An 18,654-nucleotide genomic window follows, 5' to 3' on the forward strand; every position below is an offset into this window, starting at 1 on the left:
TTTGAAATAAATGTTGTAATGACTGGGTAGACAGGTGCAATTCACTAGCTTGGAACCCTGGAGTGTATATAGCATTTGACATAAATATTTCACCTCAGAGCTAAACTTTGACTTCAAAGAGAAATGTATATGATAATTTAAAGCACTTAAAAAGAAACAAAAGCTCGAGGTTCCTTTTTCTATATTTTCATGTTTTCTCATCCATATATTGTAGACAAAGTGAATCAAGGGAATTCTCAGAATATTTAATAGAATAGTTAATTTGTATGTCTTCAACTGATAAATTGCTCTTTTGACAATGTTGTTGACTCGTGTTTGAAACATTTATTAAGACTACCCAGCAGAGAGGCAATTAGTTGGGATTCTGTGCTATGGTCTTTGCATTTGCAAGCATCAGTGCTAACATCGACCTCCTGCAGTCTTCTATCAACCTGCTGTGGCACATTCCTTAAATACTTGTAAACCGGGCCAGATTCACAAGGGCTCTAGACTAAAACTTGCTTTAAGCAAGTGAACAAAACTAACGAACGAAAAGGAGCTTTAAGCAATGGTAAAATTAATTTTGAATCAACAGAATGTTATAGAGGTAAATTTCAACTACTTCCATAAAATTGGCATTAGGCCTAGAGTTTTACATTGTGATTTGTCACACCAGAATGCTCCCTGAAGTACAATAATGCCACATTGACTATGATAGCTTTTTGTTGCTGTGCAACTAACTAAACTGGAGCTGGTCACCATAAATATTCATATTGGGTTTTAGACTGATTGCAGGGGCATTGGTATGAAATTTGTAAAACTCGTAGGCGGAGGCTACCATATGAATAATCTGCTTAATTTTATCAGGATTTGTAAAGCATAACCATGTTCCCCAAAGGGACTGCTGTCGGCTGTCTGGTGTCATTTTTAAAAAAATTTTTGCACAAACAAGAGTGGCTGACATATTAATTTCTGCCACAAAAGGCTTGTTATTATCTGGTATATCCAGTTACACTTGGTTTATTGGGTGGTACATTGGTGCTCCCTCACAGTTCCAGTGTGACCCCAATCTCAGATACTGTCTGTGTAAGGTGTGTGTGTGTTCTCCCTTTCACTCGGGGATCTGGTTTGCTTCATTTCCTAAAGGTGTGCAGGTCATTTGATCAATAAGACCATAAGATGAGGGAACAGAATTAGGCCAATTGGCCTGTCGATTCTGCTCGGCCGTTTCAACACGACTGAGCCATTTTCCCTCTCAGCCCCAACCTCCTGCCTTCTCCCCGTATTCCAAGAATCTATCAACCTCTGCCTTAAATATAGCCAATGGCTAGGCCTCCACAGCCGCCTGTGGCAATGAATTTCACAGATTCAACACCCTCTGGCTAAAGAAATTACTCTTCATCTTCGTTCTAAAAGGACCCCCTCTATTCTGAGGCTGTGTCCTCTTGTTTTAGACTCTCCCACTATAGGAAGCATCCTCTTCACATCCAATCTATCAAGGCCTTTCAATATTTGTAGGTTTCGATGAGATCATCACTCATTCTTCTGAATTCCAGTGAGTAGAGATCCAGAGACATCAAACACTCCTCATTTGGCAAGTTGTTCATTCCTAGAATCATTTTCGTGAACCTCCTCTGCAGTGTCAGCACATCCTTTCTTAGATAAGGGGCCCAAAACTGCTCACAAGTACAAGTGAGGCCTCGCCAGTGCTTTATAAAGCCTCAGCATTACATCCTTACTTTTATATTCTAGTTCTCTTGAAACGAATGCTAACATTGCATTTGCTTTCCTCACCACAGACTCAAATGGACCTTTAGTGAATCCTGCATGAGGACTTACAAGTCCCTTTGCTACTCAGAATTTTGAGTTTTCTCTCCATTTATAAAATAGTCTATGCTTTTATTTCTTCTACCAAAGAGCATGACCATACATGTCCCGACAGTGTGTTCCATCTGCCACTTCTAATTTGTCTAAGTCTTTCTGTAGCCTCTCTCCTCCCTTAAAACTACCTGCTCCTCCACCTAGCTTTCTATCGTCTGTAAACTTGGCTGCAAAGCCTTCAATTCCATCATCCAAATCATTGACATATAACATAAAAGGAAATGGTCCCAACACAGACCCCTGTGGAACAGCACTAGTCAGTAGTAGTCAGGCAAAAAAAGCTCCCATTATTCCCATTCATTGTCTCCTGCCAATTAGCCAATGCTCTATCCATGCTAATATCATACCTGTAATACCATAGGCTTTTAACTTGTTATGCAGTCTCGTGTGTGCACCTTGTCAAGGCCTTCTGAAAATCCAAGAACACATTGGCATCTGTAAGTAGTTTCTATTGCCTGGTAGAATATTAATGGGAATGTGCAGAGAAGAAAAAGGGAGTGGTGTAAATGGGTGCTTGATGATTTGAATGGATTTAACTAAAGAGATAGTTTTTGTCATTTATGACTCTCTAATTCTTTGTATCCTTACAACTGTTTTTGAACAAGTTGTTACATCTGCTCTTTTTCAGTCAATTCATTCGTGTCTAGAAAGCATTAGAAGATTATGGGAGACTTCCTTCAGACCAATACAGTTAATCTAATCCAGAATTTATACAAATAGACACAAATCTAGACACGCAACAGTGTATACAAATATACACATTCTGGACTCTGCTTTTAACTTGTGGACAAGTCCAAACATAACAATTTATAGTTAAATGAATACATTGAACTATACACCTAGATCACAGACATTTCTATACAAAGAAAACTCACACACTGAGCAATGCACAATTCTAATTGTATAGTTGTATGAACATACAACTATATATAGATCATAAAGATATTATGCCAATTATTTGAACACAGTAAAGTGCAGGAAAATTTACTCACAAATCTACTACAAACTGGCGCCGAGTGGATTTGGAGAGGTCAAGAATGGCTCCTTCAGCAGTGAGATTTAGACCCGGAGCACTTCGCCGGTGGCAGGGCTGGGTCCTAGTGCGAGGTTTAGACAACTTAAACGCTAGCCCTGATGGCCTGTGGGCTTCTCTCCGCAACGCTAAGGCTGTGAGAAGGCCCCGGGCTGCCGTGCTTCGTGCCTGTGAACTTTGCCGCAATTTGCACCGCTAATATGATGAACTGAGTACTGAGGCTTTGGGCCTCACTCCAGGCTGCTCCAGGAATTTGGATCGAGGACTCAAACGGGATTGAAATGTTGTTGTTGCTTGCTTCTATTGCTCATATGATTTATTTTGTTTTTTTTTCTCTTTCTCCGTGGGCACCGGGTGTTCTTATTTTTTAAATTTGGTTCTTTTGGGTTTCTTGCTTTGCGACTGCCTGTAATCAAACAAATCTCAAGGTTGTATAATTTATACATACTTTGATAATAAATGCACTTTGAAACTTTAAAATCTGCTGAGCTGCATATTTCTACACCCACATTGCTGTATGGAAATTGTAGGTATTCAACTATATAAAATATATATTCACAGCTGCAAAATAGTCTATGTAGGAAAATCACAGACATTTAATTGCTTTGATAAATCTTCATATCAGTTTCTGATCAGCATCTATCTGCCTCTAGAGGTTTACAAAAGCATGAGGGGCATAGATGAGGTGAATGGTCATAGTTTTTTTTTCCCCCCCAGGGTTGGGGAGTCAAAACTTGACAGCACAGGTTTAAGGTGAGAGGGGAAATATTTAAAAGAGGATTTGAGGGGCATTTTTCCCCGCATAGAGGGTGACCTGACAGGAAGTAGTAGAGGTGGGTAGAATTACAGTGTTTTAAAGCTCTTTGGACTGGTGCACGGACGGGAAAGGTTTAAAACTTTAGAGCTGGGATTCCCAACCTGGGCTCCATGGACCCTTTGATTAATGGTAAGGCTCCATGGCATAAACAAAGGTTGGGAACCCCTGGTTTAGAGGGACAGGAATGGTTTTGAAGATTGGGGCCAAATGTAAGGAAATGGGACTGGATCGAGTGGACAGCATGGCTGGCATTGGGTGAGTTCAACCAAAGGGCCTGTTCAGTGCTGTATGACAATGACTAACTTCCATCCATTAAACAACCTAGGATTCCATGGAGCGCCCTAATTAGACTGATAAAAGATATTCATTTATTATTCCTAATCATCTCCACACTTCCTGATCCTACCAGTTTCTTATCTATGTAACTACAAAAGATATTTGACTCTCCTTCCGATACCTGCTTTTGTCTTCCAGCTCGTGCTCTTTCTCATTTTATTCTCCTTTCTGTCCCTGCTCTCATTCAGCCTGATTCTCACTGGAGTTCTACACGAAATTTTCTTTCATCACTGTGTATCTCTTTTGTCTTCTCTGCTTTTCCTGAAGCATTTGCCCTCCAGAGGTCACCCATCATACAGTTACAATTTTGCCTCCTAAGATTTGATTCTACTTCGTGCTGGCCGTGTCCACATCAATTCCAACCCTCGTCCTATTTAAAAGTTCACCTTTGGATTTAGACCATTAGACACAGGAGCAGGGTAAGGCCATTTGTCTGTCAAATCTGCTCCACCATTCCATCATGGCTGATTTATTATCCCTCTCAACCCATTCTCCTGCCTTGTCCCTGTAACCTTTGGCACCCTGACTAATCGTCAACTTGTCAACCTCTGCTTTAAATACACCCAATTAGTCCTCCACAGCTGTGTGTGTCAATGAATTCCATCGACTCAGCATCCTCTGGCTATAGAAATTCCTCCTCATCTCTTTTCTGTATTCTGAGGCTGTTCCCCACAATAGGAAGCATCCTCTCCACATCCACTCTATCTAGGCCTTTCAATACTCGATAGGTTTCAATGAGATCCCTCTTCCTTCTTCTAAACTCTGGTAAGTACAAGCCCAGAGCCATCAAATGCTCCTCATACATTAACCCTTTAATTCCTGGGACCATTCTCGTGAATCTCCTCTGGACCCTCTCCAACGTCAGCAGAACTATTTTTAGATAAGAAGCCCTAAAAATAGCTCACATTACTCCAAGGGTGGTCTGACCAATGCCTTAAAGACTCAGCATTACATCCTTGCTTTTATATTCTATTTCTCCTTGCATCTTCCTTAAGATCTAAGCCTTCTGATCTGATGATATCTGCTTCCTAATTGTTCTCCTATTAATAACTGATTCACATATCCCAAATCATCCCTGTGAAATAAATTCAATGAAGCCCAGTTCCTTGTTAGGTTTGAAACATATTGATCAAGTTCCCTTGACCATGTTTCAGAACGACCACCCACTAACCCTTACCATTTTATTTCAATGTTCCATACAATAATAGAGCTATTGAAATCACTGATAAGCGCTACAGCTTTTACACATTTGTATAATCTCCCTGATTTACTCCTAGAAACCTCTTATATGGCTTGGTAGACCACCGAATATATTTCATATCTGATAGTTCCCTCCTTCTTCTCAACACTAACCAAGTATGTACTTTCACAAGGCCATTCTCCATAGCAACCACCTTAGTGCTTACTAACTCTGTCTCCTTTTTATCCTTCCCTATACTTTTAGACCAGCTTATAACCTGCAGTTAAGTGCCCAATCTTATCCTTGAAGAGCCCTGTTTAAAATTTTCACCACCACATCGTAATCCTACTTACTTAAGCTTACGGACCATCAATTTTATTCACTATATTTCATGTATTTACATGCATTTTAATTCTATTGCATCTCTCACTCTCTCCCTTCAAACACTTTACCATTTCCTTCTCTTTTCCTAACCAGCACTCCCATTTTATGCCCCTCATGTTGCTACATGCTGACATCTGTGTCAATTAAATTCAAACTTTTCCCAGCTTCATTCTTGAATCCCTCTGGTCAAACATTGGTTCCAGTCCCCTAAAATAAGATCATAGGATTTAGAAGCAGAATTAGGCCAGTCAGCCCATCGAGTCTTCTCTGTTATTCCATCCTGGCTGATTTATTATCCCTCTCAGCCCCATTCCCTTGCCTTCTCTCCGTAACCTTTGAATCAAGAACCGATCAACCTCTGCTTTAAATACACCCAATGACTTGGCATGCACAGCCGTCTGCAGCAGTGAATTCCACAGATCCGCCACTGACCTCATCTCTGTTCTAAAGGGATGGCTTGTACTCTGAAGCTGTGCCCCCTAGTCCTGGACTCTGCCACCATTAGAAAAACCTTCTCCACATTCACTCTATCTAGGCCTTTCAATATTTGACAGGTTTCAATGAGATCCCCCTCATCTTCTAAACTTCCAGTGAGAACAGGCCCAGTTGTTAACCCCTTTATTCCTGGAATCATTCTTGTGAGCCTCCTCTGGACCCTGTCCAATGCCAGTACATTATTCCTCAGATATGCTACCTGTTCAACCTGTCCTCCTTGAACAGATCTCACCTGATTCCAGTTGAGATGCCAACTGATATGAATCTCATATATCCAGTATTCAGTTAGATAATGATCTTCCCATTTGTTTTCTTGCCAGTACATTGTACTGGGATTAATCTAGAAATTAATTCATGAAGTTCTATTTTTTAGCTTTCTCTCCAGCTCTGAAAGTTGATTGCAGGGAATCCTGTCCTCATGTTGCTGGTGTCAATATGTAGCACAAATACAATATGCCACTTATTAGTGCATGTCTGACCTTTATTGAGTTCTTGCCTCTTGTAGGCTTATTTGCTATTTATTAATGCATGAGGCAGTAATCTACACTAAATTAAGTGATCAATAATAGACATTTGTAAGACATTTGAAGTGTTGAGTGGTAGGCTGGTCTTGAAGGGGAATCCAAGGTGAGCTGGCCAATTGGGTTGGTGTTAGGTGTTAGGAGGAAGAGGGTAGTGATAGAACAATGCCTGGAGTTCATGGAGTAATACAACACGGCAAGACGCCTTTGGCCCAGCTGGTCCATACCAACCCAGATGCCCCATTTTGCTTTTCTGATTGCAAGTCTTTGACCAGTGATGTACTGCAGGGATGGATAAGGATGTGGAGAACAGAGTCGGTAAGTTATGGGGAAAGGTTGAGCTTGTTTCCCTGGATGAAGGGCACTGAGAGGTAACTATATACTGTATATAATATAGAAATTATACACAGTATGAAATAAAAATTTGAGAGGCTCAGTTAGTTAGTCAGGATCTTATCCCCATGTCAGGGGTATCAAAAACAAGAGATGTAGGGTGATGGAAAGAAATTTTAAAGTGCACTCACACCACCAGGTTCAAAAACCACCAGGTTTTTTTTGAGGATGTGACTAAACACATTGATGAAGGTAGAGCTGTAGATGTAGTGTATATGGATTTCAGCAAGGAATTTGACAAGGTATCCCATGCAAGGCATATTGAGAAAGTAAGGAGGCATGGGATCCAGGGGACGTTGCTTTGTGGATCCAGAACTGGATTGCCCACAGAAGGCAAAGAGTGGTTGTAGACGGGCCATTTTTTGCATGGAGGCTGGTGACCAGTGGTGTGCCTGAGGGATCTGTTCTGGGACCCCTACTCTTTGAGATTTTTATAAATGACCTGGATGAGGAAATGGAGGGATGGGTTAGTAAATTTGATGATGAAACAAAGGTTGGGGGTGTTGTGGATAGTGTGGAGGGCTGTCAGAGGTTACAACGGGACACTGATAGGATGCAAAACTGGGCTGAGAAGTGGCAGATGGAGTTCAATCCAGATAAGTGTGAGGTTGTTCATTTTGGTAGGTGAAATATGATGGCAGAACATAGCATTGATGGCAAGACTCTTGGCCGTGTGGAGGATCAGAGGGATCTTGGGGTCCGAGTCCACAGGACACTCAAAGCTGCTATGCAAGTTGACTCTGTGGTTAAGAAGGCATACAGTGCATTGGCCTTCAACAATCATGGGATTGAGTTTAAGAGCCGAGAGGTAATGTTGCAGCTATATAAGATCCTGATCAGACCCCACTTGGAGTACTGTGCTCAATTTTGGTCGCCTCACTACAGGAAGGATGTGGAAACCATAGAAAGGGTGCAGGGGAGATTTACAAGGATGATGCCTGGATTTGGGAGCATGCCTTATGAGAATAGGTTGAGTGAACTTGGCCTTTTCTCCTTGGAGTGACGGAGGATGAGAGGTGACCTGACAGAGGTGTACAAGGTAATGAGAGGCATTGATCATGTGGATAGTCAGAGGCTTTTTCCCAGGGCTGAAATGGCTAGCACGAGAGGGCATAGTTTTAAGGTGCTTGGAAGAAGGTACACAGGAAATGTCAGGGGTAAGTTTTTTATGCAGAGAGTGGTGAGTGTGTGGAATGGGCTGCCGGCGGTGATGGTGGAGGTGCAAATGATCGGGTCTTTTAAGAGAGTCCTGGGTGGATACATGGAGCTTAGAGAAATAGAGGGCTATAGGTAAGCCTAGGTAGTTCTAAGGTAAGGACATGTTCAGCACAGCTTTGTGGGCTGAAGGGCCTGTATTGTGCTGTAGGTTTTCTATGTTTCTATGTTTCTAAGAGCAGTTACTACCCCTCAACCATCAGGCTCTTGAATAAAAGAGGATAACTACATTCACTTGCCCCATCATTGAAATGTTCCTCAAACCTCGAACCAAATTTCTCAGTTTAAGGACTCTATCACATTATCTCATGTTCTCATTATTTATTGCTATTTGTTTGCATTTACACAGTTTGTTGTCTTCTGCACTGGTTGATGTTTTGTTGATCCTGTTATAGCTACTATTCTATAGATTTCCTGAGTATGCCCACAGGAAAATTAATCTCAGAATTGAATATGGTAACATATATGTACTTTGATAATAAAATTTACTTTGAACTTTGAGAGAAATTTTTTTGTACAGGTAATGGATGATAAGCCAGGGGGAGGTGATTGATTTCAGATATAATGACTGTTTAAGAGGCATTTGGATAGGTTCTTAAATAGACAAGGAATAGAGGGGTGCGTCCAAATGGTTAAAAAGGTCAGCATGGAGATAGTGGGCCGAAGGGCCCATTTTTGTGATGCGTGACTCTGACTTCAATCTCTTCTAATGGGAAGTCATTGTTGAGGCTGCACAAGTTGGACAACCACCACATGGGATTGTCTTCAACTACTAAAACACATTACAACAGATCATAGTCGCACCACTCCTGTGTTTTTGTTTTGATCAATATTTGTTTCAATTTTGCTAGGGGTCCTTCACCATAACCAGCATCATTAAAACATCAACAGCTCTTACCTCGTATCTGGCATTCAGTCCATTTTTCCATGTTTGGATGGATCTGGGTGGGCCCAGTGAAATTCAGGTTGAACACTGATGTATAAGCTACTGTAAATGGCAATATTGAGAACGTCCTGCTTCTCTTTGTCGTTGAACAGTACAAGACTGATAAAGTGGTGATCACCCGCATTTTGTGAGTGGAATTATGCAGCCTCATTGATAACTTACTAAACTAGCTCCTTGTTTTAATTAGTACCTGCAAACTAATCTTCCTGTTTTTGGCATTCTGTTAATGATATCCATATTCAAAATATGCTACAGGTGATGGATTATTGAAATAAAAGCAGAAAATGCTGGAGAAATAATAAATCTCAATAATTCTCCAAGCCCCCGCGCGCGCCCCCCCCCCAACTCAGGGACCAACAGGCTCTCACTCACCATCAAAGAGAAAGGGGGGGGGGGAAGAGAGAGAATCACTCAAGTTCACCCCACCTGCTGTCTCGATGTTTCACTCTCCTGCGACATTTCAGTCGACAACGTTGGCGAGGTTGTCCGCAAGACCACTCCCTGAAGGCACACGTCTTCCAGGCCGTTCGGTCGCACGCTGAGTCTGAGAACCCAGTGAAGAACTGCAGTATGAGCTGAAGCTGTAGATCACGGACTCTGACAGGACCCCAGCCACCTTGAAAGGAAAAGGAAGACAAAAGAAGAATAAGCTGTTTTGCTGATGAACTAGAAGAAGTCACCTAGGTTTACAAAATCCTCTGGCATCATCTTTTCTAACCCGAAAGAAAATAGAACTTCCTATGTTGCAGATATGCAGAGATTCAAAAAAAAACTTTATTGTCATTCTAACTGTACATCAGCTCTGCAGGGCAGAATGAGACAGCGTTTCCCAGGAGCAGTGCAATCATAACATAACAAACGCAACACTAAATAATAAACATAACAATAAATAGTAAAACACAACAGCCACATGTCAGTTAAAATCAAGTTATAAGTGTCCAGTGCAAGTTAAACGTGTCCAAAGCAGAGTCAGGTGGAGCAGCTATTTAGCAGTCTGACTGCCTGTGGGAGGAAGCTGTTTAGTAGCCTTGTGGTTTTAGTTTTGATGCTCCTGTAACGTTTGCCTGATGGCAGAAGAACAAATAGTTCATGGAGAGGGTGTGAGGGGTCTTTAATGATGTACCGTGTCTTCTGGAGGCATCGACTCTGAAAGAGGTCTTGGACAGAAGGTAGGGAGACCCCAATAATCTTCTCTGCTCCCCTAACCACCCTCTGCAAGGCTTTTTTGTCGACAGCACTGCCGCTGGAGTACCAGGTTGTGATGCAAAAGGTCAGCACACTCTCAACCATGCCTCTGTAGAATGTAGTTAAGATGCTTGTTTAAGCTTCCTCAGAAAGTGCAATCTCTGCTGGGCCCGTTTCACAATCCCAGTGGTGTTCCTGGACCAGGTGAGATTGTCCGAGATCTGCACCCCAACGAACTTGATGTTTTCCACTCTCTCTACTGTGGAGCCGCTGATGCTGAGGGGTGTGTGCTCAGGCTGAGACCGTCTCAAATAACTTCCTTCAGAAATTCTCCACAGGTGCTGCCTGACCTCCTAATAACTCTCAGCGTTCTCTTTTATTTTGGATGGACAAAGTCATTGTAAATATTTCTGATGAAAATCTCCTCTGCAAATAATTAGCTGCACTTTTTGCTGATAAACCAATAAACCATTCAATACAAAATTTGCTGGCAATTAAAAACGATAAAAATATCATGTAATAGCATTTATGCCATAAGACACCGGTGCAGAATTGGGTTGTTCAGCCCATCAAGGCTGGTCTGCCATTCCATCAAAGCTGATTTACTATCCCTCTCAATCCCATTCTCCTGGCTTCCATCTGTAGCATTTAGCATCCTGACTGATTACAACCTATTGACCTCCGCTTTAAATAAACCCAGTGACTTCGTTATACCCAATACATTTAATTGGTTAGTATTTTGTGTGCTCATTCTATTTTGTTTATCAATAACTATTTGTCTCAGAATTCTTGATGCTTGTGCATTCTGAGTATGTGCAAATTGCAGAATTTTCCAGCTGATAAACTTTGCCTCAACAGCCTTTGAAGACTCCATCTCCATATTGAGTGAGGATTTAAGTTTCCCTGTGACACTTCCAAAGAGCTTTGAAAGAAACTGGAGACTGATTCATTATTTCATCAAAGTCTGACATTTACTTGTATTAATTAACACCCAAAATCCAAGCAGTAGCACACGAGAATAGTGTAGATGCCTGTGTGGGATGATATCATTGTGGTTTATTTATTAATAATTGGAAAATAAAAGGATTATTTTGCAGTGAATGAACTGTTTATTTTTCTTACAAGTCATTTAAGAGTACACACATGCTTTATTTCTCTCACAGGCAATTTTTCCCCTGAAATTCAGAGGCTGCAATTATTGGAAGATTTTGAGCAAACTTTAATTTGTGGAAGTTTGTGTACATTATTGTACAAAATTATAGCCTCAGTAATAGTTTCTGTCATTCCTGTTATCACGGCTTCTGTCCTCCTGATGGGGCCTGTCAAGAAGGCTGGGAAATTCAGCCTTGGATTTCCTTTCAAATGGAAACAAGTCTTCTAGAAGAAAGACCTTCCTTATTAATTTTCAAGAAGTTATTCAGATCTCTGTTATTTAATGTTCCCTCTCATATTAGAAATATTTTGGTTAAGCATGAACAACACGAAAGCTTAGCTAATTTTTAAGCTGTAAAACTTGTGATGCAAGAGGAAACATAATGGTTGCCAATTGCAGTTAAATTCCAATAGATCTTCGGCTCTTCCCAATCCCTGACAATATTGGGACACACTGGCAATGTCTGAAATATTAAATTTATAACTACCCTGGGAGAAGCTGACTTGGAGCCCTGGAATGACCAAGACTTGCGGTCAAGGTCCTGAGAGCAGGTGAGTGGGAGATCAAAAACTGTGAGAACAGAAGGGATGGAGTCCAGAGACTCTGCAAGTAGAGCAGGCCAGCCAATCCAGCCCATCGTGCTAAAGACCTTTTAACATAACCACCACTATCTAGTCATCAAAAATTTAAAAAGGACCAATTGCACATTTTCAATTTTTCCTATGTTCCTGGCTAAAGCTTCGTTGCAGTAGCCAAAGCAGGGCTGAAAATCTTTATCACAAACTACTGATAGTAACCTCCATTCAAAGCCCCAAATAGTCCTTCCAGGTGAAGCAACACTTCACTTGCGAATATATTGTGTCCAACCCTCCTGATGCGGCCTCCTCTACGTTGGTGAGGCCCGTCGTAAATTGCGGTCGGCTTCATCGAGCATCTCCGCACCATCTGCTACCAGTGGGACTTCCTGGTAGCATTTTAATTCCGGTTCCTATTCCTGCTCTGACATGCTGATCCATGGTCACCTGTTGTGCCAAGATGAGGCCACCCTCAGGGTGAAGGAGCAGTACCTTATATTCCATCTGGGTACCTTCCAACCTGATGGTAAGAATATTGATTTCTCCTGCTGGTGAACAAAATTTCCCCCTTCCTCTCTTCCCCACTCTGTCCTTGTACTTCTTCTCACCTGCCTATTTCTTCCCCCGGGTCCCCTCACCCTTCCTTTTCTCCTATTATCCACTTTCTTCTCCTATCAGATTCTTTCTTCTCCTGCCTGTGACCTTTCTCACCCACCTGGCTTCACCTTTCACCTTTCACCTTCCAGCTAGCCTCTTTCCCCTCCCCCCCCACCTTTTAATTCAGGCTTCTTCTCCTTCCTTCTCAGTCCCAAAGCAGGGTCTTGGCTCGAAACTGTTTATACATTTCCATACTTGCATTCTGACCTGCTGCATTCCTCCAGCATTTCGTGTGTGTTGCTCTTGATAGTAATTCTTTGCTCACCAAAAATTTTGAGGGGATGTTGTGTAACAATTTATTCATTCTGGTGATCAATGAAAAATAAAAGACGTATATATATTATGTTTGTGAAATAAGTATTTTACAAATTAATAAAGTCTTATGAAAACAACGGGTGTGGTTTGATTACTTAATAGCATTTTGTCACAATTAAATTAATTATTGGATTGTTTCATCTTCGGTTCCTGGTCACTGTGTTGAGAGGAGAATATTGCAGGAGGGAGATGGTTGGGGAAGCAAAGTTTTTGGAGGGTGGGTGTGGTTTTGGGCTGGAAGGGGACTGGGCAAAAATTCCAAGCTTGCAGTTGGGCTTGGTGGGAGTGGGGTGTTCAGTCATGTCTGGTGACCTTGCCTTCTACCACGTAAACAATCCAGACCATGTTACAACATATGAAGGGCCCGTTCAATGGCTCCATTTAATATAAGAGAATGAGTACAGCATACACCCTGAAATTCTTACTCTTCACAGACATCCTCAAAACTGAAGAAAAGCCCCAAAGAATGAATGACAGGAAAACATTAGAACCCCAAAGCCCTCCCCCCATGCACAAGCTGCAGCAAAGCATCAACCCTCCCATCCCCCCATCTGCCTCAGCAAAAGCATCAGTTCCCCATCACCAGTAATGCAAGCAATAGCAAAGTCCCCGAAGAGATCACGATCTAGAGTCCATTAAAAAGCCCCTATCCAAACTTCCCTTAAATGTTGAAATCGAGCTTGTATGCACCACTTGCGCTGACAGCTCATTCCACATTCTCACGACCTCTGAGCAAAGAAGTTTCCCCTCCTGTTCCCCTTAAACTTTTCATCTTTCACTCTTAACCCATGGCCTCCGGTTTAAGAAATGTTTTTCAATGGAAAAGTAATTCCACGGACCTTGGTAACTTGTTTCATAGAATTTCTAGTCCAAAATATCTTAATCTATTTGGCCAGCTTCTGGCATCCATGTCTATGGTTTCATTAACCTAGCACAAGGTGCTATACAACGGCAGATCTGCCTGGCTCTCGTTTGAATGAATGCATTCAATCCCACTTACGAAATACCCATACACAGCCCAACAGATGGGCATTCAGGCATTAATTATATATTGTCCATCACATTCAGCTCACAACATGACCACTAGGTGGCGGTACTTCACTTTTGAAGTTGCAATTGTTTTGCTGTATCTGAAGATTTTACAGTCTTTTAGAATATTTTCAGAAAAATTACGATATTATCCATATAACTTAATTACCAATTATATCTTTTTCAGATTTTTAAAAAACTTATTTGATCAGTGCATTATTGATTGAGTTGAGGGTGCTTCTGTGTTGATCATACAATTACGCCATTTTGTTCTTACGAGGATGTAGTCGAGATGTTTCCTGTAGGTGGAGGCTCTGTTTTCGTATGTCCACAGGGGATCTTCATAGCAGTCATAGGGTCCATTCTCACGTACGGATGCGAGATGTGGACACTCACCAAGATTATGCGAATTTAACCAATTTCCCCCGTGATTAATAAAGTATGACTATGACTATGACTATGAAAGTCTCTAGATGGTTGCTATACACAAATGATGGCTCTTGATGGCTCTTGATGTGAGTTGGCAACAGCACATGACGAACATCGAGCTCTATAACAGCCTACCGATGCTCTCCACTAAAATCGGGGCGAGAAGACTGCAACTAGTGGGGCACTGTCTACGCCACCCCGAGCTACCTGCCGGCCTAGTCATCATACAGGAGCCCAAGCACGGGAGGATGAACCCTGGGTGCCCTCCCAAGACTATGGTTAACACGCTCCTAGAAGACAGCGGCGTGGCTAATGTAGATGAACTGAACACACTGATGAGGGAGAGGGAGAAGTGGAGAGTCCGTCATCGTGCCCGACACGGCCCCCTAGGCCTGAGTCAACGTAGTAGTAGTAGTAATAGCATTATTGATTAGGCAGCACTTAAGATTGATCGCAAATTAAATCTCTATGCTTGGTTTGGTAGTCAAGACATGGTATTATTTCAAAATGTTAAATAGCACTTTGGAAGAAGAATTAATAGTAACAAAGACATGGAGTGTGCTCCTTTGGATGAAGGATTACATAGTCCAACACAATGTAACTTAGCTACGTCACTACTGACTGAGATATCTGAGGCGTGGCAGTCATGGAGACCAGTTTTAGTGTGCAGCAGGCACTGAGCAAGAAGCCTCAATATTACTGGTCCGTGCCAAGTGCGTAAAGTTCACTGCACAGTGACCACTCCAGTATTTGATTGGCTAAATATCAGCAAAGGCTGTGGGCCTGCTCCAGCGGCTCCAGGCTTTGCGCCTGTGAGCTGCACGACATTTTAATCCGCTGTGCGATGGACTGAGGCTGAGGCGCATCGGGTGTTTGTGTTTTTTTTGGCAGGTTCTTTCTGGTTTCTTGTTTTGTGGCTGCCTGTAAGGACACAAATCTCAAGGTTGACAATAAATGTACTTTGAACCTTCGCACTGGGTATCCCTTCCATTATATTGAATTGCACTGCCACTGTGCTAAGTCAGAATAACTTTGCAGCTCACAACTGGGCAACAAGGCTTTACACAATGTCACAAAAGAATATAGTATATTTCACCATAACCTGTAAGCACTTGGCACAACCAATCCCTCCCTATACCATTATAATCAAACTATGGTGTCAACCCTGATTCAGTATCTGTAAGTGGAAATGAAGACGAGCCTGGTAAAATTATAACACATTATGCATGCATGATAAAGCACTGAGATAGTATGCTGATGGCAAAACTAGGTGATCCCACAGTCGCCAGATCAGAAAAGCTCTGCAATGCTATCCTGTCCATTCAGAAACCATGGTGAGCAATTCAGAATCGAATCAGATTTAATATCACTGCCATATGTTGTGAAATATGCTGAAGGTTTTGCCATGGGCCTCACAGTCCTCTGACCTAAACATCATTGAGAATCTGTGGATAGACCTCAAAAGAGCAGTGCATGCAAGATGGGCCAAGAATCTCACAGAACTAGAAGCCTTTTGCAAGGAGGAATGGGCGAAAATCCCCCAAACAAGAACTGAAAGACTTTTAGCTGTTCATCTTTTACTCGCTTAGCTACTCACAGTAAAAGAAATTTTGACAGGGGGTACCCAAACTTTTGCATGCCACTGTATATATATATATATAATAGTTAAATTAAATAAGTAGTGCAAAAATAGAAATAAAAAAATTGTGAGATAGTGTTCATGGGTTCAATTTCCAATCAGAATCAGATGGCAGAGGGGAAGAAGCTGTTCCTGAGTCGTTGATTAGCAATATAAATCAGGTCATGGCATTTTGCATATTAAACACTAACTTTTGAAAGCTTTCTCAGTGGATATTATTTGCTTGTGTCTGTTCCAGAAGAAAATCAATGCTGGTGGTAATCATAAATACCAGTTTGAGGAAAGTGCAGTCTCTTTATTTTTAGATAACTTGCAAAGAAAAAGTTACACTTTTAGAACTCTGTTCTTAAACCATTACCAAAGAAAGAACTCTCCAGTTAGCAAGAGGAAATCTGGACATCTGATAGGTTAAATCAAGGTTGCCATTTGGAGAACAGATCTCGTTTTTCTTCTTCCTGTCTGTTAATGGAACTGCTGAGTGTGACTTTCTGGGAAACGGTTCCTAGCTGCTGGTAGGCCGACAGACATAGTGCCTGATCCTGCTGATTCGGTACAGTATGGCAGAGCTAACCTTGTTGCTATGAAAGAGGTCAGCACAACAGAGTGAAGAGCCCAATGCTGGCTGTGGAAACTTGACCCTCAGTGCTAAACTTAACTCAGCCAACGCAACAGAACATAATAAACTTTTTAATCTGCACATATGCTCTCAGCAACTGTAGAAAATTATAGTTTTAGTTCAAGAATATATTAACTCTTAAGCTTAACAATCACATTCAATTACATACAGGAATACTTACAAACTGGACCAGGATTCTATTTTCAAAACAACTGTCTTTTTCTTTCAAATACTCAAGGTTTAAAAATTATCCTTAATTTTTCTCCCTCTCTCCAACCACACCAATGAGCCTTCTCATCTTAAAGATCTGTAGATTAGTGCAGCAAATATTGCAAATTCCTTCAGTCAACCTTGACTTATAAACTTAGCAATTAATTTATATGAAAGTATTCACCCAGAGCAGTTGCTATTCCATGTGCCAAGTCACATGGGATAACATGTTGCATACTGACCCACAGAGAAGAAATTAAACCATCAGAAATGGTTGCAATTTAGTGATAAATTGGAAATCCCAGGTGTTGCTTAAGTTGCAAAAGCTTAACCTTAGGAGACTATTATTTTACATGGCTCATTATAAGAAAATATGTGACACAATAATCAATAGTTAATACACATCACCTGCAGACCCTGTTGCAATGAATTATTAATCCTCACTGGCAATGAGAGAAACAAGGAGGAGTACGTCATACGGGCCTTGTGCTCGCTTTGCCGTTCAATATTTTCACGGCTGATCTTTTACCTCAGCACCATTTCCCTGCACTCAACTCGTTTAATATTCTATCAAAGTTCAAAGTAAATTTATATATATGTCACCATATACAACCCTGAGATCTATTTTCTTGCAGGCATACTCAATAAATCTCTAGCATAATAAACAGAACTGAATCAATGAAAGACTGTTCCGACTTGGCCTTCCAACCAACCTGCAAAAACACAACAAACTGTCCAAATACAAAAAGAAAGAAATAATAAATAAACAATAAATATTGTGAACGTGAGGTGAAGAGTCCTTGAAAATGAGTCCATTGGTTGTGGGAACATTTCAATGATGGGGCGAGTGAAGTTGAATGAAGTTATCCCCTCTGGTTCAAGAGCCTGATGGTCGAGGGGCAATAACTGTTCCTGAACCTGTTGTTGTGAGTTGTGGCATTGCTGTGTCTTCTTTCTGATGGCAGCAGCGAGAAGTTATGTCCTGGGTGGTGGGGATCTCCGATGATGGATGCTGTTTTCCTGTGACAGCATTTCATGTGGATGTGCTCAGTGGTGGGGAGGCCTTTTCCTGTGATGGATTGGGCCGTATCCATTACTTTTTATAGGATTTTCCATTCAAAGTGATTGGTGTTTCCATACCAGGCTGTGATGCATCCATTTCTCTTCTGGATATTTTCAGCAATTAAGCTTCTACAACCTCTCAGATAACAATTCCAAATATTTACAACCTCTTTGAGAAGAAATGTCTTCCTCTCTCGGTCCTGACTGAACTGATCACTTATTTTGACTCTGTGACCCCAATTCTAGTTATTCCAGTGAAGAGAAACACCAACTCCACACCCAGCCTGCCAGGCTTCCCCCCCCACCCCCGGGTAAATTTGTTGCATTTCCATCAGATTGACAGACAGTAGTCTTCTGTTCACAACCATTTCATATGTTACTCCAAAAATGTAGATCTGCATATGACTGCAGACCATAAGGCCATTAGATTCAGAAGAATTATATTAAATATTTAGGATTAGGCCATTTAGCCCATCGAGTCTGCTCCACCATTTCATCTTGGCTGATCCATTTCCCCCTCAACCCCAACCTCCTGCCGTCTTCCTGTATCCCTTCATGCCCTGACTAATCAAGAATCTATCAACCTCTGCCTTAAATATACCTA

The sequence above is a fragment of the Mobula hypostoma genome, chromosome 9 (genome assembly GCF_963921235.1).
Source record: "Mobula hypostoma chromosome 9, sMobHyp1.1, whole genome shotgun sequence".
Taxonomy (NCBI): domain Eukaryota; kingdom Metazoa; phylum Chordata; class Chondrichthyes; order Myliobatiformes; family Myliobatidae; genus Mobula; species Mobula hypostoma.